Genomic DNA, 20,060 nt, shown 5'->3' with positions numbered 1-20,060 from the left:
CTGCCACGGCATGTAGAAGTTTAGTATTTGAGAATTCTCCCTTGTGACCAATGTCCGAACTTTCTAGACTATTTACTAAGGAACATACGCGTAGGAGAACCACACATTAAAAGTTGACAGTCATAACCCCTTAGCATGCATAGCTAATCAGACGTCTGGCTGTCATTTTAAGCATGACCCTCACAACATTGAGGTTTAATGTAGGGTGGAGGATAGGGAGAAAAGAATGGAAAAAATATATGCCGAGCTTGGTAAGCCAACAGCGCCTTACCATGGAAACCCAACAGTCAGACCACCTAAAGTGCCTGGAGAGAGAGAAAATTAATTGAAAGCAGAGCAAAGTTCTGTGACTTCAGGGTTTTGCCTTTGCCCATCTTGCTCAGAACAGTTTCTTGCTGTGTGGTTTCTGATCTAGGTATAGGACCCAATGCAACTACAACACGTTCCTCAAAGGGAATCAATGACATCAGAAGCACCCAGGTTTTTTACGAAACTAGATTTCTGCATCCCTTCCAGGTCCATTCCCACTATGTCAGAAATTCTGGGGTTGGAGGCAGGGAATGTGCGTTTTTAACACATGCCCCCAAGAGATCCTGATGAAAATTCTCTTCCTAGCACACAATGCACTAAGTATCAATTCTGGACAGAATCTCAGTTTTCCCATTTGCATAAAATACAGCACTAGTTTGGGTGAGAGTTCTAGATAAATTTAATAAGCATGTCTTTGGTGAACATTCTTGGATGACTTGACACCACTTAATCCATAGGGGTGGCAGATCACGTTTCGTTAGCGAGGATGAGTGGCTGACATAATGCGATATGATGTCCTGTATTAATAAATACACCACTGTTGCCCCGAGACCAAAAGGAGCTCATGAAGCCTGAACAAACCTTTGTTACCATGCAGAAATCTCAGCTACATTAGGCACAATTTCTAGCAGTGAAATAAATGCATTGTTTATCAAAATTCTAGAAAACACATAACTTTCTTAGAAAGAAAGGTGGATCGTTTGCTGGGATACAGAATTCTACGTAGTGATTCTACTTTTAATGAACCTCTGTGTAGTTATGTTGTTAGATTCTCTACAGTGCTGAAAGGGATAAGTAATATTTTTAAATTTTTATTTAAAACTATTAATAAACACTGTGAAATATGCTGCTGATTCACACATTTTTCATATAAACAGAACACTGAAAGTGCTTTTAAAACCTGCCCACTTTTAAGTGTCTGCCTGAAAAGTAAAATTCTTTTATGTAAATATAGTACATAGCAGGAAACTCAAGAGCTATGAAAATTTGTAAAAAAGAAAAAAGTGATGGTTTGAAGGAGGAGTTGGGGGAAATTGTGGTTGTACTGTAAAACAAAATCAATTTTTTTCAGATCTATATGTAACAGTCAATATTATGATGAAAAATATTCCCTCATACGGGTTTGTTTCTGCAAGTTTAAAAACATGTTTTCAAAAATGAATCAAGCGTCCCTTTAGGAATCACCACATTCATTATTTCTTCCTTCCTGTGCCTTTTCAGTTTAGTAGAATTGAAGTCATCTTGTGTCCCAGTCAGCTCAAGCTGCTATTAAAAAATGCCGTAGACTGGGTGGCTCAATCAACACACATTTATTTCTCACAGTTCCAGAGACTTGAAGTCCAAGATCAAAGTGCCAACATGGTTGGTTTTTGGTGAGGCCTTTCTTCCTGGCTTGTGGATGGCTGCCTTCTCACTGTGTGCTCTCAAGGCCTTTCCTGGGCTTGCTCCTAGAGAGAGGAGCAATCTCTCTGTCTCTATTTTTTACAGACACTAATCTCATCATGGGGACCCCACACTTATGACCTCATCTAAACTTAATTACCTCCCAAATGACTTACTTCCAAATACTATCACAGTGGGGATTGGGATTTCAACATATGGATTTAGGAGGGGACATACACAGTTGATAGCATCTTATTGAAGGTAACACAGTGACAGTGTATGAGCATGCAGTCAACTGGTACCCAACTAAAACCAGAGGTCTAATGCTTGAAAGAGGCATGAAGGGTTTGATGATTTTGACAAACACTCACAAAAGCATGGTGTGACTGATACAGACTGAATGTTTGTGTCACCCCCAAAATCTACATTGAAGCACTAACCCCCACTGTGATGGTGGTAATTAGATTTGGATGAGGTCATGAGGGCAGAGCCCCCCTGATGGGGTTAGTGCCCTTATAAGAAAATGAAGAGACCAGCGTGCTCTGTCTCTCTCCACCGTGATAGTATAGAGCAAGAAGGGGACTGTTTACAAACTAGGAAGTGGGCTCCCACCAGACACTGAATCTTCTGACACCTTGATCTTGGACTTCCAGCCTCCAGAACTGTGAGAAATGTCTGTTGTTTAAGCCATCCAGTCTATGGTAGTGTGTTATAGCAGCCCAGGCTGACTAAGGCAGTGAGTCCTTCCAAATTTCAAGGGCCTCGTGGGAAGGGGTGGAGCTGGGAGAGGACTAAGAGACCCCTGTTTGTGTGGTTCCTTGCAACACCCTGAAGTGACGCTGTAGGCTTAGGACTCAGTGCAGAGGGCAAATGAGCACCACACAGAATTAAGTTGAAAAACTAAAATGCATAACAACCGTAGCTGAAATTGTCTACATTCTTGGTCCAGTAAGTAATAAAGTGATGAGAAAGGAAAGAATTGGGACGCCAGACGCGCTGCAGCTGTCCCCTGCAGCTACTCTGCCCCTCCTCCATGGAATGGAATGGCTTCGTTTGTTTTCCTTTCATTATTCATTGTTATGTTTGGGGTTGTTTTTTTTTTAATGAAAGGGGGAAAGAAAATATTTTCTCCTTCTCATGTGATACAATGGTTTTATTTTTTTTTCAATGAACTGAGAAATATTTGCCATAAAAGATGTAGGTAAACCCTCTAAATGCAGTTTAAAACATGGGGACAGATTATTTATCAGTGGAGGACAAACAAAAGGCAAATTAACAGCAATATACGGGTTCCAAATCTTTCAGCAGACGTACTCTGCATCATTAGCAATAGAAATGTGTTTTGAAAGAAATTCTTCCATGACTCTTATCCTAAAGTTCTGAGGTCCCACATTGGGCTATAGCAAGGTGTTTCTGGTGCTTCTGGGAAATAACCCCCTTGGGTAGATCCAGTAAAACTCAAGCAGTACCATGCAACTGTAAGAATCCACTGTATTTCTTCCTCACAAATTCTATTATGTGGTCACCTCAAAGTGGTCAGTCGAAAAATCAGAATCTAGAAAAATAGTTGCAATTCAGGGCATTACTATTCCTTCTATCTCATAATTTTCTCTGGAATAATAATAATGGTGACATAAAACTGGGTGATAGAAGAATAATTGTAGGTGTTATTTATTGGACAGTTACTATTTGCCTACTTTATTCCTGACAGCACTCCAAAGCTCACTGACCCCATTTCACAGATGAGGATGTCAAGGTGGCCATGTAGGGTCAGGGTTCTCTCCCAGGTCTTGAAGGGCCTAGAGACCAGGCTCCTCGCTACTGGACCACACCTCTTAGGTGGTGCATCTCCAGTCTTACGTACTCCAGGTGACTTGGCATAGTCACGATTTTCATGGACAATTTTTCTTATGTTTCTCACAGACAAAAATTAACTCATATTTTAGAAATGGAAGCTATTTTCTCCAGGATATTTTCATTCTATTAAATCAGTGGGACCATGCCAAGGGTGATAGCAAGTTACTAAGAGAGGAAAAGTGTCCATTGTAATGTATTAAAGAAAGCTTGATATTTTGTCAAAGAGGGAGCAATAGGTGGGGAGGGGTTAGTAACCAGAGAACTGCTTTTTGTCCATTTTTACTTTATAAATTATTGTGAGCCTCAACATATTTTCCTTTTGACATTATCTTTTAATATAAAATATCCTAGTTGACTTTTTTCCTTGCCCCTTACTCTTTTTTTTTTTTTAATAAGTTTATTTATTTATTTTTGGCTGCATTGGGTCTTCGTTGCTGCGCGCGGGCTTTCTCTAGTTGCGGCGAGTGGGGGCTACTCTTCGTTGCGGTGCGCGGGCTTCTCATTGTGGAGCACGGGCTCTAGGTGCGCGGGCTTCAGTAGTTGTGGCTCGAGGGCTCAGTAGTTGTGGCTCAAGGGCTCTAGAGCGCAGGCTCAGTAGTTGTGGCTCACGGGCTTAGTTGCTCCGCAGCATGTGGGATCTTCCCGGACCAGGGGTCGAACCCGTGTCCCCTGCATGGGCAGGCAGATTCTTAACCACTGTGCCACCAGGGAAGCCCGCCCCTTACTCTTAATCTAAAATGTTCTTACTATGAATATAATTTTTAACAAATTTTAAATGTTTTAAATGTCATATTTTTAAAAATTAGAAATAGATTTAAAAGAAAGAAGAAATTTTTGTTTCATAACGGGGCAGAAATTTGAGTAGAAATCAGAAGCCTCCATTCTCTACAATCAGTTAAAGTCAGTTTTCAACAAAGAAAACTGAATTTATACTAGTGAATATTTCAGAATGACTGTAATGGTGCTAATCTGTGAGTACAAAACCATTTAGGAGTGCAACAATGTTGGTTGGATACTTTAAATTTTATTAATTAAAGAGGAGAATACGTGACAGCTACTATTGGATGCCTGAGTTCCCACCTCAGATGAAAAAAGGGAGAGAAATAGAGGAAATAATGAGGGTGAAACACAATGGGAGCCATGGGGGGTGAGGAATGACACGACGACACTTCCCCTCTCAGACCGAGCCTAGGAACCAGAGAGGACGGTGGACGAGGCAGCAGTGCACCCTGCACACATCAGTAGTCGTGCACCTGAGCTTCCTCATCTCTGAGACCACAGGGCTTGGCAGCCAACCTCCAAAGACCTTGCCAGATCTTTCTCAGTCTGTGATTTTGAAAGAAAACTTTATTTCATTTGAGAAGATTACCATTCAGAAGGGAGGGCTATCAGCAGCAATGGGTGGCTCTCTAGCTGTCCTAAGCCACACTGATGTGTCACTGGGGTGCACCACATGGCCTTGCTATGCCAGCTCAAGAAGTGATAGACACCAGCAACGGTGCTCGAGCGAGCCTTGAGAGTTGTCACAGATCCACAGCGCACTGTAAACACTTGAGTAAAGCACCTTTCTTTGCTCCATGTTCAATCTGTCATATCAAACCAACCAGAATTATCCTGTTGCTTGTCTTTTTAAAAACTTAGCATTATATATTGCTCAGCCATAAAAAAGAATGAAATATTCCCATTTGCGGCAACATGGATGGACCTAGAGATTATCATACTAAGTGAAGTAAGTCAGAAAAAGAAAGACGAAAAGGAGATCACTTATATGTGGGATCTAAACAATAATACAAATGAATCTATATACAAAACAGAAACAGACTCACAGACATAGAAAACAAACTTATGGTTACCAAAGAGGAAAGGTGAGGGAGGGGTAAATTAGGAGTATGGGATTAATAGATACAAACTACTACACATAAAATAGATAAGCAACAAGGATTTACTGTCTAACACAGGGAACAATATTGCATATCTTGTAATAACCTATAATGGAAAATAATCTGAAAAAATATATATATATATAACTGAATCACTTTTCTGTACACCTAAAACTAACACAATATTGTAAGTCAACTACACTTCAATTTAAAAAATTAGAAAAAAAAACCCCCCAAACTTAGCAGTATATAATTGAATAAGTAAGACGCTTATGACTCCACTTTATTTTATTTGCAAAAAGATTGTTCTTAAATGTATTTATTCTCTTACATCATATAATTAACCTAGAGTCCTGGATGAAACAGAAAGTTCCTTGTTAAAGCAATAGAATTACTCGGTTCTGGACAGTAATTAGTACCTATTTGACAAGAGGAGTATCTTCTGTTCACCAGAAATGACTTCTCTCTTGTCACATATCAAGAATTATGAACCTAAAGCCCTAAATATAACATTCATTATTTATCCTTGCTCCTCAACATTTATTGAGCATGTACTATGAGCCAGATATCATGCTAAAGTACAGAAAAATGAGCAAAACACATTCTGGTGCTCCATTGACTTGTAAGGACTGAGGGGAAATGAGACTTGGGCCAGGAGGATCAAGAGTCCAGATGAGGAATAACAGGACCTGAGTTAGGTAGTGATAGTGGGCATGAGAAGAGGTGATACATTTGAGAGATACTTAGGAAGTAGAATCAATGGACTTCATAAGAGGTAGCATGTGGGACAAAGGAGGAGTCCAGGAAGATACAAAGGGGTTCTGGACCATGAGAGGCAAGACAGAGTGATTGGATTTACTGTGTGAGTCCCACTCTTGTCACTTAAGGTAAATATTCAGTTTCACATCTCATCATTAAAAAAAAAATCATTGTAAGAGCTTAATAGAAGAAATCAGATGACTTCTACCTGGGATTCTAGCCAATGAGGTACTAAAATTTGCCATTGGACACTCCATCAAGTTGTTTGCATACCAAAAATCAATGATGCCTTGCTTTGAGTTTATAATGAACCTAGTGCAGAAGGGCATGGGCTATAAGACAGTTTCAATGTAGGCTGAATTAATTTAACAATGTATCTCTTCTTTTCTTCTACTGAATCTCCCATGGCAAAGATTGGCCATGAATGACCTATAGATAGCCAAGCCCAATGGTCTCTTTTCAATCCACATCTTCCTTGACTGCTTTCTTCATGAAATTATCTCCCTTGACTTCCACGCACCATTCTCTTTGGTTCTCTTCCTTCTCCATGGCTTTTCCTCCTCAGTCTCCTCCTAAAGGTCCTCTGCTCTGCTCACCACTTAAAGACTGGTACCCTCACCACTTTTGGGCTGGCGCCTCACACATCCACATCTGTAGCCCAGTCCCCTCTCCTGCTCTAATGAGCTCTACATCTGACTGTTTTCTAGACACTCTTTTGGTGTCCCTCAGACACATCAAACTCCAGGTGTTCATCGTGGAGTGCATCATCTCTTCGTCCTCAACACCTGCTCCTCTTCCTGTATCTGCAGCTCAGTTGCCAACACTCATGATACTCAGGACAAGCCTGAGACCTGGAGTCATCCTTGACTCCTTACACCTGAGTCCATCACCGTATCCTGACAACTGTACCTCTCAAGTATTTCTCTAATGTGTCCTCCGTTCTCTGTACCAACGGTGACGACCCTGGTTTGGCTCCCATATTCTCTCACTCAGACTGCTTTGCTTCCAGTCTGTCTTTCTTAAAAAGTATCCTCCACACAGGCTCTAGAAGGAGCTCTCAGGTTCAAATCTGTGCTTATCATTCCCCTGCTTTAAATCCTTCTGCGGCTCCCCTTCACTCTCAGGATACAGCCAAGCTCCTTTGCATGACATCATGTGTACTCAGCTCCTCTCTGAGCACGTGAGTTCCTCGAGGACAGGGACTGTCTAAGGTGAGCAAGAAAGGTGGGACTGAGAGTGTGAGAGTCAAAAGAGGAAAAGAGAAGCAGGTTGCGATACTGGATGTCATTTTTATGTCTTCCTAGCCATAGCTAAAATCTTACCTAAACCTACATCAGGAATGTTTTAAATTTAAAGGCAATTCACATGTCATGGGGAAATTTACTATGGTCATGGAATCCAAAAAGAATCTCCAGAAAGGAATACATAGAAAAAGTAGAAAAAAAAAAAAAAAAAAAAAGAAAAAGTAGATTTGAATTTCCATACCAAGGAGCAGTGGTTTATTGAAGAATTGCGTTCAGCATTATGAAACATAGAGAACCTGATATGGTACTTTTGAAATCAGACAGTTTGAGGGGTGATTGCTTCTTCTGTCACGTACTATCTGAGTAGCCTTGAGCAAATGAATACTGAATCTCTCTGAGCCTAAGGTCCTTGTTGGTCAAATGGAGATAACACCTACCTCACATGTTGTAAAATGAAATGATATAATTACTATTAAGAGCCTTTACACTGAGCATCGTACTTGATAGGCCTCAAGAAATGTTTGCTATCTTCCCCTCACTGCTAATCAAATTTAAATTCTTGACTGAGTCAAAGATTTCAGAAAGTGCCCTTTAGCCTTCTGTAAGTTTTGAAAAACCCCAAACCAGTCCAAACCAGACAAAACAAACAGCAAACCACCAAAAGAGATAGTCAACAGAGAGACTCCCTACTCTTTAGGCAGCCCCTGTCCACAAAAGTAATGGTTCTTCTGGACCGTTTCATGCTTATGCCAGATATCTTATTACACATATATTTCTTTTTTTATATCTCTCTGCCATCCCCCTCCACCAGTATCACCAATTTTGTTCTCTCTGGTGATTCCTCTTAAATCCTTAAGAGGTACCATGATGCTGTTACTTGAGTCATTCTTCACTGGGCTCCTGTGACATAAAAAAGGCTAAATTAAATGTCAGAAATGACACTCTATTTTCTTTGATAAATTGTAGAAATAAACACTATTGTATTTTTTTTCTTCCTAGGGTCAAAAGAATGGACAATAAATTTGAAGCAATGTTCCTCTTAAATTTGTCATCTTTGTGATCATTATTTTGAAATATTTCTAAAATAATTTTGATCTTTAAACATGTTTCCTCTATGTTCTTATAAAATAAAAAATTGAAGTAGTTGTACACTTTAGCCCTTTTTGATGGTTAACCTTGTTTTTTCTGATTTACATGCTATGATACAAAAATTGAAATTATGTCATTGTTGTCATAGAATTTTAAAATCTGAAATATAAGTTGGAAGTGAATGAATGTTTTCCTTAAATTCCTCTTGTTCCCTGTGTGATGTTTCATTGAACTGTAATTTCATATTACCCAAATTAAGGAAACGCTTTCACACCCTTTCTTCATTGCCATTACCAAAGTGACTCTAAATCTTCAAAATACAATTAAAACTTTGAATTGTGGGGATAATGAGAAGGCTCTCCTGCAGTGGGACTGTGGTCCTCCCTCCTGACCTCTCTATAGCTTGTCTTTGGCACTTAAGACAAACTACTTAATTAATTGGAAGAGACCTTATTAGAGGCACTTTAGAATAATTTTTCATCAAATGTCCCAAGATTCATATGCCCCTGACAGCTCAGCCATTCCTAAGTGGCAACTCCAGTCAGCTGTTGAGTGGTTCTAAATGTAAAATGTCTCTCTTGTCTTGGCTAGAGACCTGCTTCTTATAGCCTCTGTGTCTCTGTGTCTTGGTCCTGCATCTGTAGCCCCAGAGAGTACAGTACAGTGGTTCTCAAATGTGGTTCCAAGGTCAGCAGCATCAGTATCATCTGGGAACTTGTAAGAACTAGACACTCTGGGGTTGGGTCCACCAATCTGCTTTCGGAAACCCTCCTCCAGGTGAGGGCTAAAGTTTGAGATGCACTGGTGTAGCGTAGCACAAAGTGGGTGCAACTTTGGAATGAAAAGTACCTGGATTCAGACGCACTGGTGTAGTGTAGCAGAAAGTGGGTGCAATTTTGGAATGAAAAATACCTGGATTCAGATCCTGGCCCTCTGTCATTTTAGGCAATAGCCTCCGTTTCCTCTCTGATCAAATGGAGCTGATGGTCATAGCTAATTCCCAGAGTTGCTGAGAGAATTCAAAGATACTATATGGGTCAAGCACACAGCAGAAAGTCTAACACACCCTTAGCACTCAAAATTAGTGTCTAGTGATATTGGTTCATTCAACACATTTATTAGATACCTTTGATATGAGTCTATATAAAGCCCTTTCTTTTGAAAATGGAGAAGTACAGAAAATTTTAGACATGACACCTTAGACATAATAGTATTTAATACCTTCATTTTACAAATGGAAAGCATAACATTCAGAGAGGCGAAGTGACATGTTCAAGGACACACAGCTCAATTGCTGGTGTATGGAAGCCCTTTAGGTGCCTCCCAGTGCTCAGCCCTTCAATCAACACATGTTTATCTGTCACTTAATACAGCAATAAGATATGTATTCCCAGGCCTGGTGATTACACAAGTATGGACTTCGAATTTATCAGTATACTGTCTGAATTAATTTGAATATTAATTGAGCATTCCCAGCTAGAATTGGACACCATGGTTACTTATTTACTTACATTTTGCTTTCTTATTTATATCCTATTCTGTTCCGAAAGGATTTAAGGTGACTCTTGGGCATTTTATCAACGGTTGGAGTTCCAGCCACTATAACACTAACTGTTAAACCAGTGAATTCCAATAGTTGCTTCCTGGAACTTTTGCAAGAGGCTCTCAGCAAAATGTGCACAATTCTGAGGATTCCCAAATGGATACATAAGAGAAGTAGACCACTACCAAGTGCTTTAGGTTAACTGGAATCCCTAGTATAAATTGTTAATCAGATATCAAGGAATATGTGTGGTTCTTTCTTGGTCTCGCATGTACAAAGACATGGGCAGACATTTTGCTATGCCCTTGCCTGGGGAAACTAAATGGTTAATGCTCACCATCACACGCCCAGAAAAAGTCCGATTTACCGACTGGAAGGAATAAGGCACTTTTACTTTAAACAGCCTGTTCTCAGTTTTGTGGGGCTGTTGATACTACTGGGCTAATGACAGATGCCAAGGCGGGAAAATAGGCTGGGTTACTTATAATTCTTTGAATGTGGACACATCAGCTTGTGGGAAGGAAACTATTTAAAATGGGGCTTAGGGAAAGCAAAAAAAAATCCCCTTTCCCCATATGAGATTCTTCCACAGTGTTGTCATGGAATCTTGAAAACCTCTATACAGCGGATCACTCTCGTTGGATATATGCAAATTTTCTGAGATCCAGCGGTTTCCTGCCAGGGAAAAACTTATAATAACAGAGCAAGAATGCAATCCGAGCCCTTGCTCTCTGAAACCCTGAAAGAACAGAGTCGTTCTTGACAGGGCAATTTCAACCCTTGACATTCCAGGAAATAGCTTAATAATGTCATTTAGTCTGGGGTTGTAACCAGTCCTAAGACATGGAGACACAAATGCAGTGTAAAATTTTAAATATCAGTTCGGGGACCATTACTTATTTTCACACAGAGCTTAACAGCAAAGACCACCAACACAAAGCAAAAACTAAGCAAGCCTTCCTAATTAAATTTAACATTGTCCCCACTAATTAAACACAATATAGGAAAGGTTTCTGCCAAGAAATTACAGACACATCCTGAAGACTATTTACTTTCCTGGGTCCTGGGCCCGTGCCATATCCAGGACGTGACCCCCAAACAAAACTGTACTTTGATCATTAATATATATGCAGAAGATACCCCCATCCTGGGGCCTCAGAGGCCTTAATGAGACACACTGGCCTTTACATTCAATGTGTTTCATTTTTTCTGGGTATAGTGCAGCTGAAAAAGGTTATAAGACTCAGGTTAAAAGTCAGGAAATGGATCAGGACCCCACGCTATGACATCATTTTCTTGCAATGCAATGAAGCAATGACATTTCCTGCAGGAAAAATGATTAGAGCTGACAAACTGCCATAGTTAGCTGCAGCGTTTGCCATGGAAGTTGTCAGGCCTGCCTCGTTCCAGCTCCTGCCACCCTCCCTGCTGTTCCTTGGCTGGGGCTTCCCAGGGGTCAGTGAGAGAGAGTGAAAGAGACCCAGTCCACTTCTATTTAGTGACAGTCCTGATATATTTAAGATAAAGATGTGCTAAAACATTGTTACAAAAATTGTGGAATTTTTTAGTTATTAGAGCATTTAGTACTTTAGACAAAAAATATATATATAATTTTGCCACTTGCAAAGTGATTTCCAGATTATTTTTTTATTTTTTTAAAACACCCTTCCTTTAAATTTATTTATTTATTTATTTTTATTTATGGCTGTGTTGGGTCTTCGTTTCTGTGCGAGGGCTTTCTCTAGTTGTGGCAAGGGGGGGCCACTCTTCAACGCAGCGCGCGGGCCTCTCACTATCGCGGCCTCTCTTGTTGCGGAGCACAGGCTCCAGACGCGCAGGCTCAGTAGTTGTGGCTCACGGGCCTAGTTGCTCCGCGGCATGTGGGATCTTCCCAGACCAGGGCTCGAACCCGTGTCCCCTGCATTGGCAGGCAGATTCTCAACCACTGCGCCACCAGGGAAGCCCCCAGATTATTTTTAAAACTGATACATAGGCAGAGCCACCAGGGGTGATTGTGCAGGTTGGCCAAAGGCAGAGCGGGATTCAAAGCTAGCTCACTCTCCGATTATCAAACCATGGTTGCTGGTTCAGGACTAGATCTGCCTTTTTCGGATTCACACAGACGTCTCACAACCAGTGACAGATGGTCTTGCAATGGGACACAGTTTGAAGGTGAATGATGAACCAGTCTTCTCCTTTCAATCCTGGGTGTCTCTGTAACTGTAGGCATAACATCTTGGGGCATATCTCTAGAAGTACGAATTCGAGGACCTGCCTAATTGTGAGTTCTGGGCCAAATCTGCCTCCTGGCTGGGTCACCTCAGCAACAGGGAGTCCTTTGGGGATTTATGAACAGGTGCCTCCAATATGCCAACACAGGGGGTGTGAGGCGCCTAGCTTGGCGAGTGCGAGCTCTGGGCTAGGTTTCAGCCTGGCCAGGTGCTCTCGTGCGCAAATCGCATAACTATAGTGGCCCTACTGTTCCCCAGATGGTAGACCCTGCTCTGGACTCCACATGCAGACAGACCTGCTCCAGTCCTTCAGACCAATTTAGGGACACGACTGAGGCAAGAATTATGTAAGAGCTGGGGCCAACCCCCTGGGACTCCACACCAAATCGCCCTTGCTTGTCCATGTGTGGCCTTGTGACTTGGTTCAATAATTGGGTTTCTGCCTTGGACACGGGATCCAGTGGCTGAGTAGCTGGTGAGTACTGCCTGGGAACAAGTGTCTATTCCCTCAACTTATCGTTTCCATGCCCCTTCTGGAAACCACAGGTGTGCTCGTAAACAACGAAGGGAGGGGTCCAGCCTTATCATCTTCTGTCATTTTTCTTCTCTTTATCTTCCTTCTGGATCCTCCTGGGAGGTAGTGGAATCTACCAAGCCAAGACTGCAGATATGACAGAAAAAAACAGCTTCCTGATGCTTCTTTTGTCCATTTCAAAACAGAATTTATACTAACTCACTTGTATGTCAGTGGGGGAGAGAGATCAGGAGTGACAAGTTTCTACTCCCCAAAAATCAAACACTTATCATCTCAGAAACGAAAAGTCCTAGAAGCAGGATGGATTTCTACATTAGAAGCAATGTTTCTAGGGATTATGCTGGGTTTGCCAAACAGATTTAAGCTCTCTACAGCAGTTGAGTGGGTAGATGTCAGAGATGCTCTGAGACACAGTTTACACAGCATTTACATCTATAAGTCATTACATAGTAACTGGATGGACCTTGTAGTGACAAATATGCTATCTCTGGAAAAATGTGCAAATATCTGAAGGGCTTATACATTTCCCCAGGATGAGTCAAAACAAGCATAGTTGTCACACCTTTCTTTCATTATCCTGTGGGTGTTCTCTCAAATGTGTGGGTCTTCATAAATGAGTCACTGTTTCCAAGGTCTGTCAAAAGTATCAGTGGTCACAAGCCTAGGAAGCATAACAAGCCTAGAAAAAAGTACAGAACTTTAAATCGTGGGCAATAATGTAAAATGTCTGAAATTACTGGGGTTTTATTACTCTGCCAAATTTGCAGTCTTATACTATCTAATCACTCCCTTTTGAGGACTCACTATTTCCTGTAGTAAACCTATGAGGAATAAAAAGGAATTTATTTTACATTTGGTGAATTTGTATAGTCACCAGGTCTAGAGCCGGTACTTTTTGCCATTTGAGTAACCCTTCTGCTTGCTTGCCCATACATGTTGAAACTATCATTTAACTTAAATACACAGATCAGACTTGTTTAAGACTCTACCCTTTCACCTTGCTCTAGGCAGGGAAAAAGATCAAAGCTTCCTGTGTTTTTTAAGGATGACCCCTTCTTTGTTCTGAACACGTCTCACATCTCCTATTTGTAGAAGCTTATGCACAGGCTGAATTGTTTTTCTTTTCTCTAAATCTACTTATCATAAACAAGACCCTCATTGCCCATTTGGCATCCTCAAAAAGGGAATTTACCCATCGGATAGGTTGTTTACCTAATAATGATGGCTTTTTAAATTCATAGTATTAAAACAGATATTTTTAGTACAAAGTGTTGTCAGAATTGATAGGTGAAAAAAGGTGTTCGTAATCAATATGCTATAATGATGAGACTGATGTAGAACAGTGAAAAAACTCACCTGTTATCAGTTCTGCCTTGAAATAACCAAATGACAAAGTTTTTACGTATTTTATTTTTACTTTAAAGTGACCCTAATTTATTTATTAATGCATTAATTCTTTTCAGGTTGAAGTAAAATATAAATAAATGATGATGATATCATTTCACTTAGTTCATGAATTTATTATCGATTAAGAATATGCAGGGTACTGGCCAGAGGACAAGGTGCAAAGAATTGGAAAATGAAATCTCCTAGTCCACAAAACAGAGAGCATACAGAAAATAAACACCACAAAGAAGTTTTAATGGGTTCAATACTTACCAGGCTAAGGACTGAAAAGAAAATCACTTCATCTTTTGGGGTCTCCTAAGTTTTCTCATCTATAAGACCAAGGAGGCAAAATTAATTGTAAGGTCCATTTAGCCCCTAAATTCTGGGACTAAAAGAAATATCTGCCAGGGCTAAAAATGAATTTAAAGTTGCAAACCCTCACATGCTTTGTTTGGCAAATATCGTAAAGAAGATAAGCTCAAAGGTGAATTATGACTGCAGATAGCGAGATGGACGCTATTATGGAGATAGTGAACAACACGAGGCAAAATATGGAGCTTGGCTGTAAACAGGAGAAAATATCTAAGTGGAATGGACAGACTGAGTGGGAGGGAGCAGAGAGCTGTAAAGCAAAACTGGGCTGAGTGCACTGCAAGTCTCAGATCAATCAATCAACAAGGATTTTATTCTGCTCAGGTTACTTTATTTGTTAAGGGATTCTTAAGGGGGCGCCTGAGATAACATGGTCAAGGATTATAAGCCGTGCTAAGCATAGTACTGCGAAAATACCCTAGCATCCAGGTCCACAAGACTAGTGTAGGAAGGGCATCTGTAAGTAGAGAGGGCTTAGAAAGTATTTTAAGAATGCTCTGAGGTTCAGCTTCAAACAGTAGGTCCTGGCTGAGGATTGTGAAGAACCAGCAGTTACAGGCAGCCAGGGGATGTAACCAAAATGGAGTTACTCTCTTTAAGCAGAGACTTTGGATGACCACCACTTGGGAGGAGGATTACCAAACTGTTGCCAAAAAAAATCATTTTGGCTGCAAACCAAAGAAGGATCTTCACATTTCCTCAAGACATAAATGACACTTCTGTGCAGTAGAAAGATTTCTCACACGACATTTTTCCCAAGAGTTAGAGAAGTGAGGAAAACTTGATGCTCTGGAATGACTTATTCTTTTCCACAATAAGAACTAGGTGAAGCCCACTGCATTGCCATTTTGCCTTGATTGTCAGTAAACTGGAAACAAAATTTAGATTTAATTCCAGGACTTACACGTAAATATCTAACCCCCTATTTAAAAAATTTTAACTTCTCACTTGATCTTTTGTTCATAATTTTGCCACATTCATTTCTTTCATTACATGCCACCTCATTCATTCACTCATTTATTTTAGATATTTATTAAGCATTTACTATGTGCTGGGCACATCAAGTTCTTTTGGAGGCAGGTGGAATGCGGCTCTGGCCTGGCAGGCAGGAGACTCTGTCTCTGGCTTGTGTTGTGTTTAGGTCTTAGGGCTTGATGTTTATATATGGGTTACAATTCAGGCATTTTCCAGATGAACAAGGGTTCCAGGGTATATAGCTGGTTTTCCTAATAACTCATCCCATCTCCATCTCGGTTAGAGTGGATTTCTCCCTTGAGGGTCTTTGATCCTACAGCTGCAGACATTCTGGCACCAGGGAGGCTTAAAGGTCAAGGCTCCGAGACACACAGAGGTCGATGAAATCAGGGGACATCTTAGCAACTGCTGAGAAGCCGTGGGGGTGAGCACTATGGCTTCCAAGATGGACGGATGATGTCATTTGTGGTATAAATAAGTGTGTGCTTATTAAGCTCTGACTGGGATCCAACAGGTGTGTTCTGGAACAGTGCTGTTTGGATGAGACCATTGAGAAAAAACAGTCAATAAACTTTTGGCTTCCTTTAATCTGTGAAGTCCCCTTCTTTAACTTCTGACTCCCCAAAGTTGAGCATCGTGGGATACAAAGGCAAGAGTGTGAACTTGAACCTCAGTTGCTTCTCCTGTAGAATAAAGGAGCTGGACTCACTAGTCTTCTAGCCCCTTCTAGCTCTAATCATCTGTCACTTTATGACCATGAATTCTACTTCCAGCTTTTTTGGCTTCACAGCTCCACACAGATAGTCATCATTTTCATCCTCTTCAAATACAATGAAAAACAATATGGGAGCAAGTACAGTGGCAACGTGTATAATGGCAATACTGAAGGACAAGGTTGAGACCTAGTTAAGGATTATTGTGTTATTATAGCAAAGACTTACTAGAAGTGGTTATAACTTTTCAGGATAGATTACTTCCTTCATAGCATGTCCAAATCCATGGCAAACTGTGTTTACCCAGAGTTCTAATATCTATGTATATATACACCCATATTCACACATTGCTTAGCAGAGTGATGTGTATATAATAAACATGGAAACTATCTGAATAACTTGTGAACTTAAGAAATGGTTTATAAACACTTATATTTCATATCAGTGATTTGTATATAAAACAATATCTTAGAGCATAAAATAACAGATATAGAGAAGACACAACTCCTGTCTCAAAGAATTTATAATTTAGTGTTAAGTGCTTAAAGATGTATTCAGGTTTGTGTGCAAAACATTTTAATAGATTCAGTGGTTTTTAAAATATGTACATATGAAAGCTCTAAGCTTATCTACAGTGAAATATCAATATTGGGTACCACCTTCTATGCTAAATGCTGAATATACAAAAAGGTAGCAAAGGTCCCTGCACATTGTATCCCTATAACCTGAACAAAATGATGCATATTCATTCATTCATTCTGCAATTATTGAATGCTTGCCTTGGGGAAAGTACTGTGATAGGCTCTTTGGAGGGCAGAGGCATGATTTCTGAATGGTTCCTGTCTTTAAGGATCTTAAAATTTAATGGAGTCAGAAAAGAGCTAATAAAGCAGAATGGAAAAGAAGTATCAGTAAAGAGCTATAGAGAACACTTAGAGGATAGAGTAACTATGCCCAGAGATTAGGAAAGTCTTCATAATGGAGATCGCCTTAGAGCAAGACCTGGCAAGATGAATAGTATTTTAATGGTGGAGACAAGGGGGGGAAGTTCACCTCAGAAAGAGACCAGTGAGAACAAAAGCACAGAGGCATGAAAATTAATGCATGCTCTGGGAATAGCAAGTAGGCTGGTATGGCTGCAGCACAGGATACAAAAAGGGCAGGGGGAGATGAGGCCAGGAAGTTAGGTTGGAGCCAGCACATGGAGGGCCTCCAATGCCATATTAAATCTACTAATTCTATCCAGCTAATAGTAGGGAGCCAGTAGAGTTTCTGGGGACAAGAACAAATAAGAGGTTGGGTACATATTCAATTTCAAACATGTAACTTCAGAAATAAACTACTGCTAAGGAGCAATCAAGTAAGGTAGAAAGAAAGGGTCTTCTGAGTTAGGAGACCAAGATTTAGGGGCAACATGGCAACAAGAGGAAGTCTTGTGTGATGACGTATTTATACCTGTCACACAGCCAACTCCAACACGTTCTTTAGATCTCAAAGTGAACATTCTTTCCTCAGGGGAGCCTCCCAGCACCTTGATTGTACCAGTCTCTCTGTTGTGGAACCACAGAGATCCTTGTATCTTACCTTTGCAGCACGTAGCAGAGTTTGTAATTATATACTTACCTGCCTTCTATTAATGTGTGTGCCCCTCATTGGACTATAAGCTCTGTAAGGACAGGAATCACCTTCCTGTTTTACTCTTCAATTTTACTGTAGGCTACCCAATATGTCTGACCCAGAGTAGGGACTAATATATGTGATGAATGAATTTTTAAAATATGGGAATGGAGACACTGTTGGAGAAAAATAATGAAAAATAATATTTGGGACTGTATAAGTAGGTGTGGTGGTTTTAAAATATAGCTGCCAAATTCTTTGACCTTGCTCTCATCAAAAGGTAGGATCTATATCCTTTGCTCTTAAATCTGGGCAGCCTTGTGACAAATAGGATGCAGTGAAGATGATGGTGTGTCATTTCCATGGCTAGTTGGAACTACGTGGTTCTCTTATTAAGCTCATTCTGGGAGAAGCCAGCTACCATGTAAGAAGTTTGACCACACTGAGACCACCAGGCCAGAGAAGTTACCATGCTGGACAAGCCATGTGCAGCTGTTCCAGTCTACAGATTGAGTTCATCTCTACCAAGAAATGTGAGTGAGGCTGTCTTGAGCCTTCAAGACTTTCTCATCTGCCAGCTTAGCACCTTTGAGTGACCTCAGTAATTGCCTTGAAAAGCAAAATAATTGCCCACCTGAGCATTGCCTGAATATCTGACCCAAACAGTCTGTTTGTACAATAAAATGGTTGTTGATTTAGGCCAGTCAATTTGGGATAATTTGTTACATAGCAATAGTAACTAAGACATCAACCAATGTCTCAATAGAATCCTCCCCAATAACCTCTTGTTAACAGCTGGGAAAACTGAGATCCAGAGAGATTAACGGATTTGTCCATGGTTCTAAATTGGTAACAGTAAAGCAGGGCCTAGGAATCAGTCTTCTGACCCACAGCCATTGCCTTTTTCTTTCTCATATATAATAATGCATTAAGAAAATTTCTGTATAATTATATGCAGGGTCCAAAGAACCACTCTTTGTCATACCATAGTTTTATCCTCATTGATGCTTTATTCCCGCTGATAATGAAATGGATTAGTCTAACTCCTTGACATATAAACAAAAAGAAAACTGTGGTCTTCAGTGTGTGGAGCTTACAAATGCTGTAGATGATTCGGACATTTGAATGCAACTACCTCCCAATTAGAGGAAGAAGCATGTTCAAGTATATAAAACACAATAACATTTCTCCCTAAATTTATGGCATTCAAAATCTCAGGTGACTAGGTCTTCAATGCTGTCAGTTCCAAATTCACCGAAAGATCGTTTCTGCTGAAAGAAAAATGCCGCCTCTATTAATATCAATGTTTTCCTCCTCAGAACACTTTCTTGCTCGTGATTTATTGTGGACAAGCTGCTTCCTGCTCCTTTTGAAAGTTAGTTTTTTTTTTTTTTTTAATTCTGCAGGTGGAGGAGGAATTCCTCATCTCTTGTCCCCGGGGCAATTTAGTTTAGGCTAATCTTCAGGAGAGAGTTTGGGTATTTGCAACTCACAGACTGATGCTGCCTGATGCCACACAAAAGAGAAAAGGGTCTTGCAGCTGTGTCTGATGTCACTTGGGAACTAATCCAAAAACAAATAAGGAAGACCAGCTCATGCAGTGTGTGTAGGGAAAGAGTCTTTTTAGATTTTTGAACCTTGAGATTGCATCATAGAGATGGAAAGTTTTTCCTTAAAAAAGATCAAAGATATTACCTTTTTGTTACTGGCAATGCCATTTTTTTTTAAAGACTTCATTTGAGGAAAACAACAACTTAGTAATCTAATGCATATGCATTCCATAACTATATCTCAAAGAAAACTATGTACACTGATGACTCAAAAGTTAATGTTTATCTCGTTACATTCTTCCTATTCCTACAGTGAAACTCATCAACAATCTAAGGAAAGACAAATGTTAAATTCAGTTCTATTCAGAAGTTCTCATAATCACAGCTGCACAGATTTTAACAGATGTTAATTTCTGTAATGTGGAAGGTACCTGTGGAGAGTGTGTGTACCTAGCTTTTGGTGATGTTGTACTATATTAGGACTTTCTCAGTTGCAACAGCAGAATACCCGATACAAATTAGTTTTAACAAAAAGTGGTGTTGAGTGGCTTACATACCAGAAAAGTACAGACATAGAACAGGCACAGCTAAAAGGGGGGCACACCGGGGCCAGG

The sequence above is a fragment of the Eubalaena glacialis genome, chromosome 6, assembly GCF_028564815.1.
Source record: "Eubalaena glacialis isolate mEubGla1 chromosome 6, mEubGla1.1.hap2.+ XY, whole genome shotgun sequence".
Taxonomy (NCBI): Eukaryota; Metazoa; Chordata; class Mammalia; order Artiodactyla; family Balaenidae; genus Eubalaena; species Eubalaena glacialis.
The sequence above is the reverse complement of the archived record's forward strand: the minus strand, read 5'-3'. Positions refer to the sequence as shown.